Source organism: Equus caballus, unplaced genomic scaffold, assembly GCF_041296265.1.
Source record: "Equus caballus isolate H_3958 breed thoroughbred unplaced genomic scaffold, TB-T2T haplotype2-0000490, whole genome shotgun sequence".
NCBI lineage: Eukaryota > Metazoa > Chordata > Mammalia > Perissodactyla > Equidae > Equus > Equus caballus.
The window spans coordinates 325,015-343,106 of record NW_027221894.1 but is presented as its reverse complement, the minus strand read 5'-3'; the positions used below and the strand labels follow the sequence as shown (position 1 = coordinate 343,106).

The following is an 18,092-nucleotide window of genomic DNA, read 5'->3' as shown; positions in this document are numbered from 1 at the left end:
GCCAGTAACATATTAATCATAGTTGTTTTAAGTTCATGATCTGACAATTCCAATATCTCTGCCATATCTAGCTCTAGTCCTGATGCTTGCTATGTCTCTTCAAACTGTGCGTTTTTCCTTTTATTATGCCTTACAATTTTTCCTTGAAATACACGCACGATATACAGATTGAAAGGAAGAGCAGTGAATAGGGCTTAGTAGTGTAGTGGTAAGGTGCAGGGCCAGGGGAAGAGGTCTGTAGACCTACGGTTAGGTCTCAGTCCAGTGACCTGGACTGTGAACTTCACTAGTGTTACTCAGTTCTTCTTTTTCTTTTCCTCACCCCTTTAGAAGGAACATGATGGCTTGAGGGGGCTGGAGTTGGGTATTTCCCATGCCCCAGGTTGGTTAGGCTCTGATAAAGCCTCAGCATTTTAGGCTGTGATAAAATAGTTTCTCTTGAGTATAGGCCTCGTTAAGAAAACAGAATGCTGCAGCATATTTCAAGTTGGTTACTTTTCTCCTCTCCCAGTTAAAAGCCAGAGGAGGTTTTTCTCCATCTTCACTGCAAACCTGGTAGAGGTTCTGGAGGTAAAACTCTCAAAAGTGTGAAGCCTGCCTTCTGACTGGGTCCCAAGCAGTTTTTAATTCTCAGACTTGACTACTCTGAGCCTCCAGCAATTCATCAATTACAGCCCAGGTTTTCTTACTCTGATCCTGGTTTCTGTGGTGGTTTTTGTATGGGGTTCTCAGCTCCACTTTTTGTATCTGCCTGCTTATCTCTCCAATTTGGGGAGCAGTGCTTTGCTCTGTGACCTAATTTTCTAACAGATCTAAGAAAAGAGTAGTTGATTTTTTGGTTTGTCAAGCTCTATACTTGATGTTAGGACACAGTGATGACTTCTAAGCTCCTTAAATACCTGCCAGAAACTGGAAATATAATTTGAATTATTGTAAAGAGCTCTGAGCAGCCCAAGAGAAACATGGCTGCTGCAACATTTTTAAAGTTCTAGAGTGGTTAGGAGTTGGCCCTAGATATGATGTGCCATAGCACCAGCAAAGTCCATCTTGTTGTCTACAGCTGATGTTTGGAATGTACACTGGGCTGAATGTAAAGCTAAAAAGAGGCATTTTAACTGCAGTTCAGTGGCTTCAACAAACTGAAAGATAGCGCAATTGAAACTGACCTGATGATATTACTTATGGCTCCAAATAATCCACTGTGTTCCAAATTTATTAGATGCTCAAATTGGTTTGTAATATATCAAAAACAAAAACAAAACATTGCAGCTTAAGATCTATGAACACAACTCCAAGTGCAAGTGAATAAATAATGAATGGAATCAATTAAAAGCCATCCTGAAATCTATCTGGGGTAGACATCCTCTAAAATAGATCCCGATGATGCTGACATCCTGCTAGCCTCGCCCTTTTGTGATCTCTTCTCCTTGAGAGTGGTAAAACTTACGTGAAAAAGAAGGAAAAAACATTATTTTACCTAAATGACGGTACACAGACAATGTGTAAATGGCAGATGCAGCTTTTCGCATGAGCTCTCTGAAAAGTTGATGCCAATCATCTACTTTACTGCTAAAATGCAGCTGAGATTTTCAGGGGTGGCTTCCTGTGATTCTAGTCTTTCATGATTTTCTGAAAGGTCAGTTTCTCTGTGACACATACTAATGGTGGTGTAAACATTTGATTTTCTTTACTAAATAATCTCCCACTAAAATAAGTAAATGATTTCTATGTATGTGGCGAAACAGTAACTGATGAATACTCTTTTGGTGTGGCGTAGAACAGGAGAGGCCCACAGAAATGCTAACCTGATGAGTGTGAAAGATCTTATTATCTTGCAGTTATTACACACAGTGGGCAGAAAACTCTAAAAGCCACTTTCTCTCTTTCCCTTCTTGCACTCCAGGATTCAATAAATCTGATGTAGCTGAAAGACTAACAACATGACGAGAAGAGGTTGAGTGTGAGCAATTTGGAGAAAAAGATTTTTAAAAGGCCAAAGAGAAGGGAAGAAGACAGATGCTGTCCGGGGGACCCATTGAACATGAGTGAGCAGCCGTTTAGATACCACTGGGATGGAGAATCGAGTCCTTCTGATCATCAGAAGAAACTGAGGGAAGAGAACATTGTTGAGTAATGAAGAAGAGAGATTTCAAACTGTTCAAGTTTCCTCTTCTAGAATAGGCCAGAAAAAGAAATTGAAGCTTCAGGAAAACGTTTTTTAAATTCTTCTCTCAACCAACCTGCCCTAGATAGATAGGTCACTTTCTTCCTAAACAGAGCACTAGTTCCAGACTTGGAGATTATAACCCCATAGTATAGTTTAACCCACTAGAGTTCCATATTGAAATTTAAGGGATGTAGACTTGTTTTACTTCATTTACTTCTCGTTGAAACATGATGATTTTCAGTCCTCTTATTTACAGAGATAATATCATTCTGTAATTGACAATAAAACTGAAAAAATGCATGCAACTTTGTGAACTTTAAAGTATCTGATGTATATTTTGTTACACTATGAACTCTTAAAAGGCAAAACTCTTCTGGTGTCAGAAGCATTGTCCATGTATACAAAATAAGTACTTGTTAAAGATGTGTTAAATGAGTAAATAAATGCTCTGAAAACAATTCTCTTATGGAAATGCCCAAGAAGGCTGATCTACATGCTCTGAGTACCTCCAGGTTTTGGGTTGAAAACATGTTTCTTCTAACACTGTAGACACATTGGTCTCTTCATGATTGATATAATTTTTTCAAGTTAAAAATCATATTTCAGTACTCCTAGTGCCTTGATGATCATTAAAAGAACAGCACAGAAATATATGATACGATAGGTGCCATATTTCAAATTGTATGGGTTGAGATGAATTTTTAGAATCAGAAAGTATAGTTTTCTGATGGATATTATATTTGTTAATCTAGAGCAATTTGCCCATGTATCTATATAACTATGTCTAATTCTGCATATAAATGTACTCAAAGGTTTGAATAAATTTGAAATATACTTGTTCTGAAGAATACATTTACTCTTAGGTTCAAATACGTTTTATGCAAAGGAAGGAATTGTTCTGTACTATATATTCAATCACTTCATGAATTTTTACAGATAAAAGCAGCACAACCTTTAAAGAAAACAAAGCTGCAGACTTAATTTTTCACAGAGTTCAGGCATGAAAATAAACCTAAGGAAGATAATGCAGATAATTATAATAACACATGAGCATGGAAAACAAATATCTAATGCCAGCTAATTTAAATTGAAATATAAATGTCAGTCAATGATACACGGACACAATCCTAAATGTTTTATGCTTTTCAACAAAGATAAAAATACCTCATCTCATACCCCCACACATTTAAGAGCCGTTCTGAAACTGCATCAGTCTGAAGCCCAGGAAAAGGAGTGATTTTACAGTAAATAACACTTAATGGCTCTTTTTGGGCTCCCCAAATAAATCTTGAAATAAAGTAGTGTTCTCTTCTAACTTTGCACTTCTTTTAAAATGTTACATTGTCTGCTCTAGGAACTTAGCCTTTACATATGAATTTTGGAATCAACTTGCCAATAGCTCCAAAAAAAGAAAGATTGCTTAATATTGACTGGGATTGTATTGAATCTATAGCTCAATTAGGAGAGAATTGTCTAATTCCTGCCTCAGTCCTAAAATCAGCCATTTCTCCAAGGAGCCCTGGTTCCTGTTACTGGAGATAAGTATTAGAAACCAAGATGTGGGTGCCAGGCGTGCTATTGCTACTACAATGTCATGACTTCCAGGTTCTCTCTACTGCTAATATCTGCTCTAGGGGACTTTGATGAATGGCTGAAAGTGTCAAGAAATAACAGAGCAATGGTTAGAAAATATCAAAATTTCAATTTTAAGGAGACAAAGAAAGGAGATATTCATTTGAATATGAGATTGTTAAAATATTTTTTTAAATGAAGACAATAATAAATAGATAGTGTAAGATATTGCACTGTATTACAAGCTCTTATTATTGTTTCCCTGCAACATAACTGTCCTACACAAGATTTGGAAAAGTTAGATTCAGAGTTATGTTTGTTGGATAAATGGTCAAATTAGTGAATACATGCAATTGATTGGATTGCACGTTTCACCTTAAAATATAGTAGTACAGGTAAAATCATAGGATTTATTAAAATTTCAATAAAATTGAATTCTATTCAATTTTACTAAAGTGGGAGTTTCTGTAATCAACATGATTAAATGTTACTAATATTGTTCAACACAGTAGAAAATACTACAAATATTATACAGTAGAAATATGACTAAAAATAGTATCAATTATTAATCTGATATTAGAAAACATAAACCATTATAATTTATCAATAATTGCTACCATTTACAATTGCATGCCATATTCCTTGCTAGATAGGGTGTCTTATGAACTTGACATAACCTACCATAAAGTCACTTAATAAAACACTGAATTCTTATGCAATTAGAGCAGAGAAGAGATCTGACACTATATTATGCCCTAGGATAGAAATGTGGGGACCATAAAAAATACAAAGAGAAAATTCAGTTTTAATGTGGATGGATATATATTTAACCCCAATTGCTTCATAAAGACATACATTTCCAAAGAGGAACTGTGCTGGAATCTCTAACAACAGGAGGCCTTATGCAGAGAGAATGTGGATGGAACTCTTCCTCCATTGTTACCCTTGTGTGGTTCAAGTTCAGAAGTTAGATCTCTTCTTGGGATTATCTTTGCAAAAATAATGTTTGTGAGTGTGGTATACCTTCTGAGGAAAACTGTGGCGGCAGTAGTAATATTAGGATATTGGGATTTTTTTTCCTCCATAATGGAAATGCTTAGATATATAGCAATACCCAAGAGATGGAGATGGGGGTCACTGATCTGAGAAGCTGAGTAACCTGTACTAAGTATCATAAGTAAGGATGTAATTCACCCGGAATTTGGATAGAGGCCGCAGACATCAAAGCTCATAGACTTTCCACACAACTGCATCTCTTGTTCAAAGTTACTGCTTTTGTGTAAAAAAAAAAAAATTGCCAGAGAGAGGAAAGTTGATTTGCTCCAAATCACATCAAAATGCATTCAGGTACCTCAGCTGTCACTAATGATGAGATCTATGAAGTCACTTGTAATTATGGATTGTAATTTTCTTTCCTCTCATTACTGCTCACCACCATCTGGTGAAGGTATAAAGAGAAATCCTCACAAATGTTTGGGTGTTTTTGTAAAAGCACAGAATTTTTTCAAGTTTACCTTTCACCAATTTTGATTTATACTGGATTTTAAAACATATTGAGTCTTATTCTCCACTCTCCTAGCGGGAGGGAGTAGCTGCCATAAATCCTAGATACTGCTGCCTACACAAAAGAAAAGATGGTCCTGGATTGCCTGACATATATAATACCAGCTCAGGGGCAGGAAAAATTTGACAGGAGAAGAATTCTCTACAGTCTTCCAGGCACAGAAATGTATAGAGCAAGCTTTTCATTATCAAGGAGAAATTAAGCTAATTCATTTGCAGTGTTAAAATTGTACAGTGGAGAAACTTTCTCTCCAAGACCTAGTCATAAATGAGACAAATGGAATATATTTCTTAACAATAAAATCTACGTCCCATCAATTATAACTATTTGAAAATAATTACCCTAACAATCATGTCTTACACTACGGTGAGGGATATCAGTTTTTCTCACCCATATCAAAAAAAAAAATAAGCAATCTGCCTTTTCCAAAGCATGCCAAAAAATTGAATTTGAAAATGAAAACTATGATTGAAATTAAAAAATACACTAAAACTAATAAATGTGACTAAGATCATGTTTGAGATAGCAATATGATTTTTGGGTAAACACAGAATACAGAGCTTTGTCACAAAGGACTGTGGAGTTTTCTAGGCAAATCTGATTATCTTTATTCCCTGAGAGGTAGCAGTAATCATATGCACATCAACATAATTCTGAGTTCTGAATAATTGGTAAGATTATGTAGTCATGATGAATCATTTTATTTTAGATAGAATAATATGTTGATTATTTTATATAAAAATGCACACTTAGATTGTTTCAGACATACTCAGAGATCCTGGAAAATACCCTTGGATATTCAGTGGTTTATACTTGTAGAACTTATCTTTTAAAATGCGATACTGGAAGGCAGACAATGAGAAAAATCAAAACTCAGACATATATTAGGCTCTGCTCTGTCCTCATTTAAATGCTGACAAAATAATCAGGATTGAGTAAAGGAAAAAATGAAAGACTTCAGTCACTCATTCTTTAATGCTTTCTATTCTCCTTTAGTTTTAGTTATGAATTGTAACTTTATCAGGTTTTTAGGCTAATTCTCCGATAACTGATTTAACTGAAAATCCTCTCAGGCAAAAGATATATGATTAGAGAGCAAATTTGCACTGTAACTGGAATAAGTTGATTTCTAAGTGAATTTTTACAGACTATCTTGTGAAACCTAGGATACTCAGCATGCCTTTATTATTTTTATAACCAATATGAATTATCATTATAAAAATGTTAATAAAACAAGTCAGAGAATATACTACTTTAAAAGAAATTCTAATGGTTCTGTACTTGACTGCTCATGTCCACTTTCATGTGATTTATGAGAGGACTTGATGGTAGCAATTGAAAGTGAAATGTAATGGCAATAAAGATGCCACAAAAGATTGAATAACCTTGGGGTTTTACATTTCTAACACAAATAAATACTCCACGCAATCATATAGAATATCAAAGTGGCAGTAACATAGTTCTTTTTCTTCGTGTTTACAGTTACTGTGCTATCACTGTTTTTTTTTCAAATCTACTGCTTAAATGTAGGAACCTGTAGTCCTACAGGATTGGAGACAGGAACTGCACAAGGATCCAACCAGTTACAAACCTGCTCCTGAAACACATCCATGTGGCTGAGTGTGTGGTTGTGTTAGGGGCTAACTACAGCTGAGAGTTCTCCAAATTCACTTCTAAATAGAATAATATTTATCAAAAGAAAAGTAACAAAAATGCAGTAATTTGAAGTTTACATGTATGTAAATAAACCTCACCTGTAACCATAAAAATTGTTGAGAACTTAGACCAGGAAAGAATTTTGCAGGAACTACATTTTACCTCTGATTTTATTTAGAATTGCTGGTACTGAGGTTAAGGAAAAACAAACAGGCTCTTCAGTCTTCTTTTATTATAATTTAAAGGCCATTAATAGACAATGCACATGTTTATTGCCGGCATGGCCGGCAGACATCCCTGCCACTTCACCCTTGTTACGCTGCTGCTAAAACGTGAATTGTGCCTTGATAACTGCTTGGTGGAATTCTGTTTCTCTCAGGAATTCTATCTCATTTTATAAAATAGGTATTTATTGACACAACACTTCTAATTAGGGTCCTACTTGTGAGAACATGTGTTGGATGAAATGGCTTCTGTCTTTAGATATCACTTAAATACAAACTTACTAAAAACAGATACAAGGATCTGATTACTCAGTTTCGTCTTCCAATGCAGTCAAGTTCAACCTTTTACATATTGTGCTGCATGCTATGGTTTGTCTCCTTCAGCTTTTGTTTCTTTCCTTTTAGTTTGAGGAGATGGGAATTCAAAGGCTACGTATCACAGATTGGCCCATTGTTGATTTTCTAGCTGGTACTAGGTTCTCATATCATTTGCACTTGGGTGAGATGTAAAAGTGAGAAGGAAGGTGGAGAGCATTTTGCTCTCCCTTTTTGTCTTATTCTGATGACAAGTATGGTTGTGCAAATGAGAGTTCTCTGCAGTACACTGCAATATCTATACTCCAATGTCTTTAATGACAAGAAGTAGTTTGGTGTTGATGCTGGCTTCTTGGTTTTCCAATATGGTTTCTCAATCTAGGTAACACATGTGGATGTCCACTGTCTAACTTCCTGGATGATGAGAGGAAGTTGCAGCTGTGGCATTGGCAAGTCTGGGTTCCCACATGATTTCCTGGTGGCCTAAGAGGTAGATTGTCCTCCAATTCAGTTCTGTATGGCTTTGTAGTTCTTTGTAGTTCTGTATTGTATCAGAGCTTTGGGGAAGATTGGGTTAGGAAAAGACTAACCAAACGTTATGGGACATTGTTACAAGAACACTAGAAAAAGCAGTAACAATAATAATAAAACACTAACATGATTTAAAAAATATACTGTATTCCTAACAAAACAGATGTACCATAACAAGTAGAAGTTTTTATGTTTTATGGAAAATGGTAAAGGTAGTTTGTTGGAAAGTTTGAGAAGGTCAGTGGCATTTAATTGTGGAAATGAGGGTAGAGGGTTGTCAGCATCATCAGAAGATTCAGGTGGAAAAGCCGTTGGAGACTTCTCATGAGATGATGTGATGCACAGACAGATAACTCTCGTTCACATTGTGTTGTGCTTGTTTACAAAGTTCTACCAATACCGAGCTTGTGTCCACACTGAGCCAAGGGGAAGATTCTGGGGTGAACGATTATTGTGTACACTACTATATTCTGTGGCTTGCAGAGAGTTCATATATTTTACATTCATTTTCTATTATTTGAAGGTACGAAACTTTAATTTGCTGAGAAAATTTATCTTATACTGATATATATTATTAATCATACCTGAACTAAGTTTTACCTTTTCAGAGCAGACAATGCATATAGTTTCATTCAATTTATTTATTTTCCCCTTTTATTATATTTGAAATATGGATTTTGGGATATATGCATATAAGTGGGGGTATTTTATATATAAATTTCATTTCAAGGTTTATTGTTTATAAAATATTTATTTGTAATAAGCCATCTATTTTTTTAAAAGCAGGTACTGTATCAGATCCAGTATGTTTGAGGATTTTCTCAAATCTTGCGTTATCAAAGGCAATACAGTGAGGGATGATTGGCTGCTCTGAATTGTGGTCACATCTCTCTGTGCAGCTCCAACGTTGTGGGAACTTGGAAGGACTCAAGGAAGATTTTCACATACTGGTGTCCTTACTTGGTGTATTCTTTCTTTTGTTAATTTTTTGTTTAGTAGTAAGCCAAAGTGAAGATAAATCAAGCTGAGTACCAGTGATCGTTCTCAATCCAGATCAGAATTTGCTTTGAACCCAGATGCCAGCATACTTTGCATATAACTACCCAGACTTTCCAGACCTCTGCCTACATCAGGAGGAGACCTAGTCTCCTGGCTACTATCGTGATCAGCCTCTTATGAGACTGAAAGTAGTGCACCTTACAATAACCAATAAATATCTACTATTTTGCAAGTGATACTCCTGCTAGGTCAAATGCCAAATTCAGATATTTAATGTCTAGAAGTTGACAGTGACTGAGATCCTTCAGGATTACAATTATTCCATTATGTATTTCAGATTCTGATATACAGGGACTGATTTTAAAGCATTTCTCAAATCAGAGAATTTCTTTTTATATTATTTATTACATTATGGAAAGTTTTATCATATAAATTAAAATGAAATATTACATTTTATTGTAAATCACCACTTACATATGAAAAATGATGTCTGCTTATTGCTGTGTCCACAGATTTATAATTAGAATTACCACAACAATAGGTGAAACCTATTACAAGTAAATTGTAAACTCTGTCACTTATTAAATTTCTTCACGTGGTTTGCATCTACCTTAAAGAAATTTATTCTCTGTAAGTTATTTCTTAGCTTATCCTAGCCCACAACATTTGCTCTTTCCTCTGAACACCTGGTACTTTCAATTTTAAACAATATATTTTGTCAATTAATATGCACAGTCTTTTGTTACAATTAGGTTGATTTCTCTTCTTCATGAGATTTTATGTTCTGTGAGCTATTCAAGATACATCTCGCACTGTTCATGTGGCTTCATTAATACAATATGAGCATGAAATACTTGGTTAAATAAGTTTTTTGATTGGTTGACACTTATCACTATATTCAAACAAAGACATTTACAATTTAAAGTGTATTTCCTTCAGTAAAAGGATATTTAAACTAAAAAAAAGTGTATATATATCTATATATCTATATAGATATAGATATAGATATATAGATATATATATGTATCTATATATATATAGATGTACTTTCCCCCCACCATATCAGCTTTTTAATTTTATGGATGAGAAATCAGAAATTTGTGGAGCTTAATGACTCTGTCCAATATCACATAGCAAGCTAGTGGCAAAATTATAACTTGGATCCAGGTCTACTGATTTTTAGCCCACTGTACTGTGCAATTTAATAAATAATTTTAGTGAAAGAAAATTTCAACAAAAACAGCAACTTGATTATGGCTCCAGGAATCAAATTTTCTTTCCTAGAATGAAAGCTGCTGCTTAATGTCTATGTCTTTCGTCCTATGATAGATGACGCTGAATGCTCGGTGACAAACTTAGCTGAAGAAAAGAGGTAGTAAATAATACAAAGAAAAGTAAAACACAAGAATTGCAATATTTCCCTGTGGAATAATATTCACGGCAAAAAACGCTGACAGCCAAAAAGATAATAGATGTTGTGGAGACATCTGGAATTCCAAATGCAGTGCATCTAGCAAGAAATAAAGGGAAGCAGATGGGCCTTTCGTCTTCTGAATTGTATTCTCAAGAACAGGAAGAACCTGCCCAATGACCAAGGGCACAATAACCTAATCTAATGGCAAAACACTGTGATAATAAATGTGAAAAATGGAAAAAAGTTCCTATGAGATAAAAATAGAATGTAATCAGACTTTATGATTAAGGAGAAATGAAGAAGAGCAGGAAAAAAATTTGTATTTAATATGCAACAGAATTCTAAAAATATCTTTACTCCTTTACGTTTGAATAATATCTTTGCTATTGCTTACCAAATTCTTGAGGCTATTTTTCTTTCTTCAACTATAAACTACAGAAAATCATTTGGAAGAATGTTGGGGTGTTGCTATAGGTACAATTTTACTTTGAATTACTTAATTTTTCAATAAGTAGTGCATATTATTAGAATTCATATTTCATCTCCTTTTTGCTTCTAGTCGCCTTTAAAATCATTGTAAAAACTGGCTCAAGGAAAACAGTAGTTAATGAAAACAGGTATTAAATTAGCATCTGTGAAAAGCAAAGTGAATGACACATGGGTAATGAAGGTTAGACAGACACTGGAATGAATGAGACTAAGGCAAGTTTTTCCATCTAACCTGATAAGGAGAAATTTGGATGGAGAATGGATTATAGTTTTGCCTAATAGGTTAAAGAAATAATAACTAATCTGAATTAGAGTTTAACTCCTTTTAGAAGAAAAAGGCCAAAGAAAGCAGGCAGGTTTTCATGACTCTCTCTATAAAAGGTATATAATGAATATATATAAAATATAAATGGTATATAAATATATTAAATAAAATATATACATTAAAAAGGAAAAATTTAGTAGGGCTTTATATGAGTGGACTAAACATCAAATTAACTATGTGTTTTTGAAATAATCATACACATTTATAATTGTAGATCTATACAGACCTCAAACAATTTTAAACTATCACCTTGTTATATAATCAATTAATTTCTTTGTTTCAATTTCTCTTATATAGTATCATGTGGCTTAGTTTGCACTATCAGTAATGCCATAATACCTTTTTGGTTTAAAAAAGGAAAAATATTTTCCCTCAGGTGAATCCTAGGCCAAAAACTTCATATCAGTCAGTTTTCAAATAACATTATTTTCCTATTCTGATAAACATAGGCAAACATTTCTTTTGTTGCAAGTCGTAAAATAGTGACACCAGTTCTTTAAGCCAGTGGTCTCCTGTATTCAAACTGACTCACTGGTATGAAAGCCTGAAGTGGTGATGGGGCTTCTGGGTAATCTCTTTGCATTGTGTCTCAGCTTTTCTCTGTGGGCCTGGGTAGAACATCCTTATTTTTTCCACAAGCTCAATTAAGCCTGTTGGCAACACTGAATCAAGGTTTCGGTTGTCCCAGTGGTGCCAGGAGATGGAAAAAGGCAACCCATATTTAACCCCGCGCTTGAAGATAGAAACATTTGTAAGTCTAATTTAAAGATTGCCTCTGACAAACAAGAAATAAGAAAATCGAGCTTTTAATTTTATTAATTCATCAAGGAGCCATCTGGCGAAAAATAACAAATACCATAAGTTGTGTAGCCTTGAATACATTCCAGGACTTATTAGCTGCAATTTGATTAGTGCACTCACTCCGTTGTAATGAGACCTTATGCCAAATTCCCTGACTCTAGAGAACTCTGTCACATCCCAGTATCGATAGAATACTGTAAACTCTTTTGCTAATATTTACAGAGGCTTTGAGGCTTTGCTTTGAATTACTGGCTGATCTTCCTAACCTCCCACTGCGTTGAGATCATGGTGTGCAAGGACTTTTCAGTATCGAAGCTTTTGCAAATTAATTTCAGAATTATCAAATGTAGCTGCGTCTCGTTTTTGTTGTTGCCAAGGCAAACATTCATTTTGATGTTTATATGATTTGATTGGATATATGTAATACAGCTCTTTTTTCATTTCTACTATTCCTAAGCATTAATGAGTTTTATTTTTAAGTTTGAAGTTGTAGTTGATATTTGGACGTATATAGGAAAACTCATTTATAATAAGAAATGTATGCAAAATTTATTTTCTTAATATTGTTCTTTTAGTAGATGATCAGTCAGGAAAACTGAAACAAAAAGCAACAGTGTCTTCAGTGCCACAGTTATGTTCATTCCCCTCTACATATCTTTAGCATTTGCATTTGAGAAAAAAAAAAACCTACTTGTGATTACCCTGAGATTAAACAGAACTGTAAGACTAAAAAAAAAGAGAGAGATGAGCATTGAAAAATATTATCAACAAATTAAATGAAATCAGAAGATATAAACAATTTGATTTATAGACTACTAGGTTTCGAATATAATGTATCAAGCTTTTATGCATTTATACATCAATTAAACAAATACGTACTCCATATGTAATATGTATCAAGCTAGTCTAAACTTTTTCCTCTGAAGTCAAGAAAACTTAGAATCATAACAATTATTAAGTGAATAATTGCAGCAAAGTGGTGCAATTTTTAAAATTGTTTTTATTTGACTTAAGCTTAGTTACATTTATTCAATTTTTAATTCAAGGAGACAATTTGCCTTTCTCCAAGTTTAGTTTGATAAGATTATTTCTAATTTCCTCTCCCCCACAAAAAACTCACAATCTTGATATTTCCTATTTTGAATTATCCAGGAGGCTATTGTTTTCCTTGTCCATGTCCTAGTAAGATGGCATTTTGACCAAAGAAATACCTGGATCCAACCTAAGAAATAGTAGAAAGGTTTTACAGTAGAAGTGAGATCGGGGATGCTATCCAAGTCTTTTTGTTTAGATGATGACGTAGCATCATCTGTTGATTCTCTATTATCTTGCAAAACCAGCAAGCACTCTGTCTTTTAATCTCAAGTTTAGCCAAGAAGCAGACGCATATTTTTTGCCAGAAAGTGGTGAAATAACATGATAATTTACTCAATCTGGATAATTAATAAACAGCTAAGGAAAAGTGACAGGTTTCCAGTTATGGGCCATCTATCAGGCTAAGACCTACACTGGAGAGTCTAATCAGAGTCTATTGTTTCATGTCACCAGCAGGCCAGTACTTTCTGTTTTTTATTCTTGCTTGCGTTCAATGTACACATATAGGAGAGGGCCCCTTGGGAAGAAAGAAGCTATGATCTTACTTATGGCTGATAGTTTATTTCTAGTTTTAATTAATCCATTTCGTGAAAAGGACTGAAGGAAACCAGAATATGTCACCCTAAAGCATGCCTCTTTGACATAAGAGCTATTTTAAGCTGAAGGCAATTAAGAAGCAGCAAACATTGGAAAGCAGTTCTCACCTCCATCCTTTCTGCAGAAAGGCAGGGTTTAGGTTCTCCTTTACTGGAGACGACTCTAGACTCTTATCAGCCCAGAGATGGCACCAAAGGAATCTGCAAGCCAAACGGTACTCCATTACTTTCCTCCTGTATATTTAACTTCACACAGTTTGCCTCCTTTGGAAGCCAAAAACTGCTTTCTTTTGTCTTGTCACTTCTCTATAAATTTATTGTTCTTTGTTGAAAATGCTGTAAGCTTGAACTCTAAGCCGTCTCTTTGAGTTACTCTTTCCCTGAGTCACACTCATGTATATATGAGATATGCATGTTAGTAAACTTCTATTTGTTTTTCTCTTGTTAATCTGTCTTTTGTTACGGGGAGCCCAGCAGAGAATGTAGAAGGGTGGAAGGAAAAGGATTTATTCCTCTCCTACGGGACACTGTTTCTCCTCTTACAGAAAGGTTTATTTTTTTTTTGAAATCCATGAAATTGGAAAGTTGTTAAGCTAAAATAAAAAATAAGAGCAAAAACAAAAACAAAAACACTTGAGTCTTCTTAATGAAATTTTCTGAGTGATGAAAAATAATATTTTCAACTGGACAAATAAAAATATAAACCTAAGGATGCTTTTTAAATTCATGGATCTTTACTTATTCAACCCCATTTCCTCTTTGCCCTTTGAGTGTTTTATTTGTGTGAAAGATCTTTTCCTGCTGTACTTTCTTGTCCTGTTATTATAATCTTACTCCTCCACCCTTCCATCCTCTCCATTGGACACAGAAAACAAGCTGTAATGCAAGAATCAAGGTAGTTGCTCCGATCAACACCCATACCCACTCTTCCCATGGCATTCTGGACAAGGAGATGGGGCAGTTGATGTAAGGAGATTCTAACTAAAAAATAAGGACACAGTCCAAAATTACCAAACATTTGAGGCTACTCCACACTATTATAAAGGGAAAAGAAAGTCCAGCAAGGAAAGCTCTTTTACACAAAGAAAATATTCAGATAACTTCTTATCTACTACCTCTGTTACCGAACCTGAAGTGAGTTCGCTCACCCGTCGCACAGCAAGCCAATCTCTGACACTGGGTGTGCTGGAAGAAAGTAGGAATTTTATCTTTGCACAGCACTGAGCAAGGAGAGAGGACAGCTAACACTGAAATCCCAAACTCCTCGAAAAGCTAAAAGGAAGGGTTTTTATTTGGGGTTTTAGGTTGGGGAGAGGGAGCATACGGCCTTGCTGGTCAGAGCTTTCCCACCAGCCTGTCTTTGGCCTTGAGACACTTGCAGAGAGGAGGGAGCTCATGACCTTGCTGGTCAGCAGCTTTCCCACCAGCCTGTATCTCTTTGCGGGAGGAGATAGTCCAGGTGGTTGTCCTTGACGGTGTCTGTCTCCATGGAGGATAGTGGATTCGGGAGCCGGGAAGCCAGAGAGTAAGCAGGGAATGAGTGTTTTGGTTTTAACCCCATATATGCCAGGTTTAATGTGGGGAAACTGATATCAGGGTCGGTATCACCTCATGCTGAGTTTGGGGAGTTATACGAACTCTCTGTATTACCTTCACAATTTTTCTGCTAATATGAAAGTATTCTTAATTGAAAGTTTACAAAAATATGTATTACACTATTCTACATACTCCTAAATACTTGGTGTTCCTTTTGCTTTTAGAAACCCACAGATAGCATTAGAAATCTAATTTTAAACTTCTACTTAAAATAGACTGAATTATAGTTTCTTTAATGTTAAAACAATTTACAGAAGAATCTCACTTGATTCAAAATTCTGGATTAAAGTTTTTGAACACTAAACATTCTGAGGTAACCATGAAAGGCAGGCTAGTCATCAGCATAGCCCACTGACTGAAAGAAACCAGGGAGTTTAATTCCGACAACAAGAATACACATTTTATAATTCAAGGAATATTTGGGAGATTGGATATGGATGCTCATGGTGGTTTTAAGCTCCAATCCTTTATTTCTCAGTTCGCTGTCAAAGCTAATGTTGACAGTATATAAGTTATATAATTTTATGTACATTAGTTCAGTCAGCCACCATCAGCAATTTTCAGGTACTTGCTTATTCAGCAAGTGGACTTGTTATATAGATACTAAGTACCAAAAGGTGGTAAATGTAATTTTAAATTATATTTTAATGTCTCATTTCTCTTGACATTTTAAGGACCTAATATTTTCCTTATATTAATTCTGATAGCTCATGGAAGACAAACTTCACTTTGCTCAACAAAGATTAAAAACAAGCTAATTTTAAAAAATATATCCTTGCATAATTGTTGACTTTTGTGGTGATACTGTAGATTTTCTTTTAGACATTTAATTGGAACACTGTGTCTTCAATTGGGTTCCCCCAGAAGCCGACCCTGAGATGAGGAATTGTGAACTAGCAGTACGTGAGGTAATCCCACAAAAACTAGTAGAAGAATGGGAAATTGAGAGACCAGAGAGAAAGAAAGAAAAGATGTGTTATTAAATGCAGGGCCACTTGGGACAACAAGAACACAGTTCCGAATTTTCCTAAGCAAAGAGAAAACAAAGGTGAGATAGTAAGCAGGCAATGAGATTAGGTGGGTATTACTTGGAAATCTGAGGAGATTGGACAATGGATCTCAAGAGTGGATATGTAGTATTTCATGCAGAGGAGGAAATCAGATTTACTAGATAGATAGACTAAGAAAGCCAAGCTCAAGCCATTAATAATGATTAGGACGAGTTATACAATATTGAGAGCTAACTTTTTTAGTATATGATATACAATTTAAGTTTTTCTGGACATCTTAGAATAATCATTAAGAGGCTCAGTCATGGTGATATGCATATGACTCATTCACATTCTATGGATTGTCAAAGTAAGAGCTTACATATCAGCAATAACGTTCATTTTAACAATATCAATTTCATCATACATTCAGTATGTTTTAGTTTGAGAATTTTCTATCCCTTAAACAGGAAATTAACTTTCTGTCATGAACTTAACAAATGTTTATTTCTCTTGTTTGATAATTATGCTTTTACAGCAACCAATCTTTGTGTATTAGGTTTCCTCTTTTTCTCTAGCTTCTTAGGATTATCTTCTCTTTTGTTATCTCCATATTAACATGTTGGAGCAAAAGGAATATAAAGCTAATAAACGCAATTTCTTTAGGAAATAGTGTTGTATGACTTTTCTGATAAAAGAATGAGAGCAGTACTTAACTCTTGCTGTTTTTATTTTTTTTAATATTTTACTGGATTTTCTGTAACTATCAAGCTTATCGTCATTAGCTCATGCTAGACTTTATTTTTATGTGTTGTGTCTAGCACATTTATGATTGTTTTTAACAATCTGTAAATCTCAGTTTAGTTCAGACAGATAACGTTAAGTGTGACTTCATTTTTGAACTATTCTTTCTCCTTAGTTAACATTACCATTTCTTTAGTTCTCCTTTCTTTTGCATCAGCCTTCTAAGTATAATAAAACCTGAGATATGAGTAAAACACTCTCTTAGATATCTCATAAATCTTTTATATTTTCAATTTTTATTTTTGACCTTAAACTTCTGTTTGAATTTTTAATCATAGTCCTCCCAAATGAGTATTCCAAAAGCATTGTATGATATATTTTTCTTCAAATTCAGAAATGTGAAGTACATTTTTATTCTCTGTATTATGAATTTGGTTTATGTATGTGCATACATGCAAACAGGTATCCCCTAACCACAACCACGTACCTGCTCCTGAGTTACATGTTATTTGTGTCTATACAGAATCAAGAAGTAGGGTTTTGTTACTTTCTCTCTGCTTCACTTGTTTTCACAACCGATAAACTATATAAAAGACTTCACAAAATATTCAAGGGAACACTGTGGAATGAACTGTGGGGCTTCCTATGGCTTCCCATTTATTCAAACAAAAAAGCCACAGGACCGTCGGCTTTCATTGTGAGACCACTGAAGCACTCTAGGAAAGGCACAGAGGCCTAAGAAGCAGTAAAGATTTTTATTTTGTTGTTATTAAAAGAATCCTGGTTAAAGTTTCTGCTCTCTAGCCAGATGATAGCTTGAAATATTCAAGGTGATTATATACATGAAGCAAACTGAGAAATTACAAAGTCACAAGATTATACAGTGAACCCATGAAAAACTATGTGAAACTGTTGAATTAGAAACTATAACTACTACTCATGAAGATTTCCTTATGTGCTAGTTATTGAATTAAGTTTGTTGTGGGTGCCTTCAGTCAATTCTGACTCTAGCGAC

General features: G+C 34.7%; 2 long non-coding RNA genes across 4 annotated transcripts in view; one reads left to right on the top strand and one right to left on the bottom strand.

Moving 5' to 3' along the window:
- LOC111769009 (uncharacterized) overlaps positions 1–3,010 on the top strand; it is a 62,011-nt gene extending 59,001 nt beyond the window's left edge. For 2 of the 3 annotated variants that reach the window (XR_011435216.1, XR_011435218.1), the window contains exon 3: positions 1,904–3,010. This is a non-coding gene — a long non-coding RNA (uncharacterized lncRNA). The remainder of the gene's footprint in view (positions 1–1,903) is intronic. The other variant, XR_011435217.1, reaches the window with a different exon arrangement.
- Positions 1–15,027, bottom strand: part of LOC138922139 (uncharacterized) — an 85,198-nt gene extending 70,171 nt beyond the window's left edge. Inside the window, exons 1-2 of the long non-coding RNA XR_011435215.1 lie at positions 14,897–15,027; positions 13,857–13,949 (exon numbers count right to left, since the gene is read on the bottom strand). This is a non-coding gene — a long non-coding RNA (uncharacterized lncRNA). The remainder of the gene's footprint in view (positions 1–13,856; positions 13,950–14,896) is intronic.
- Positions 15,028–18,092: the final 3,065 nt, after the last annotated feature.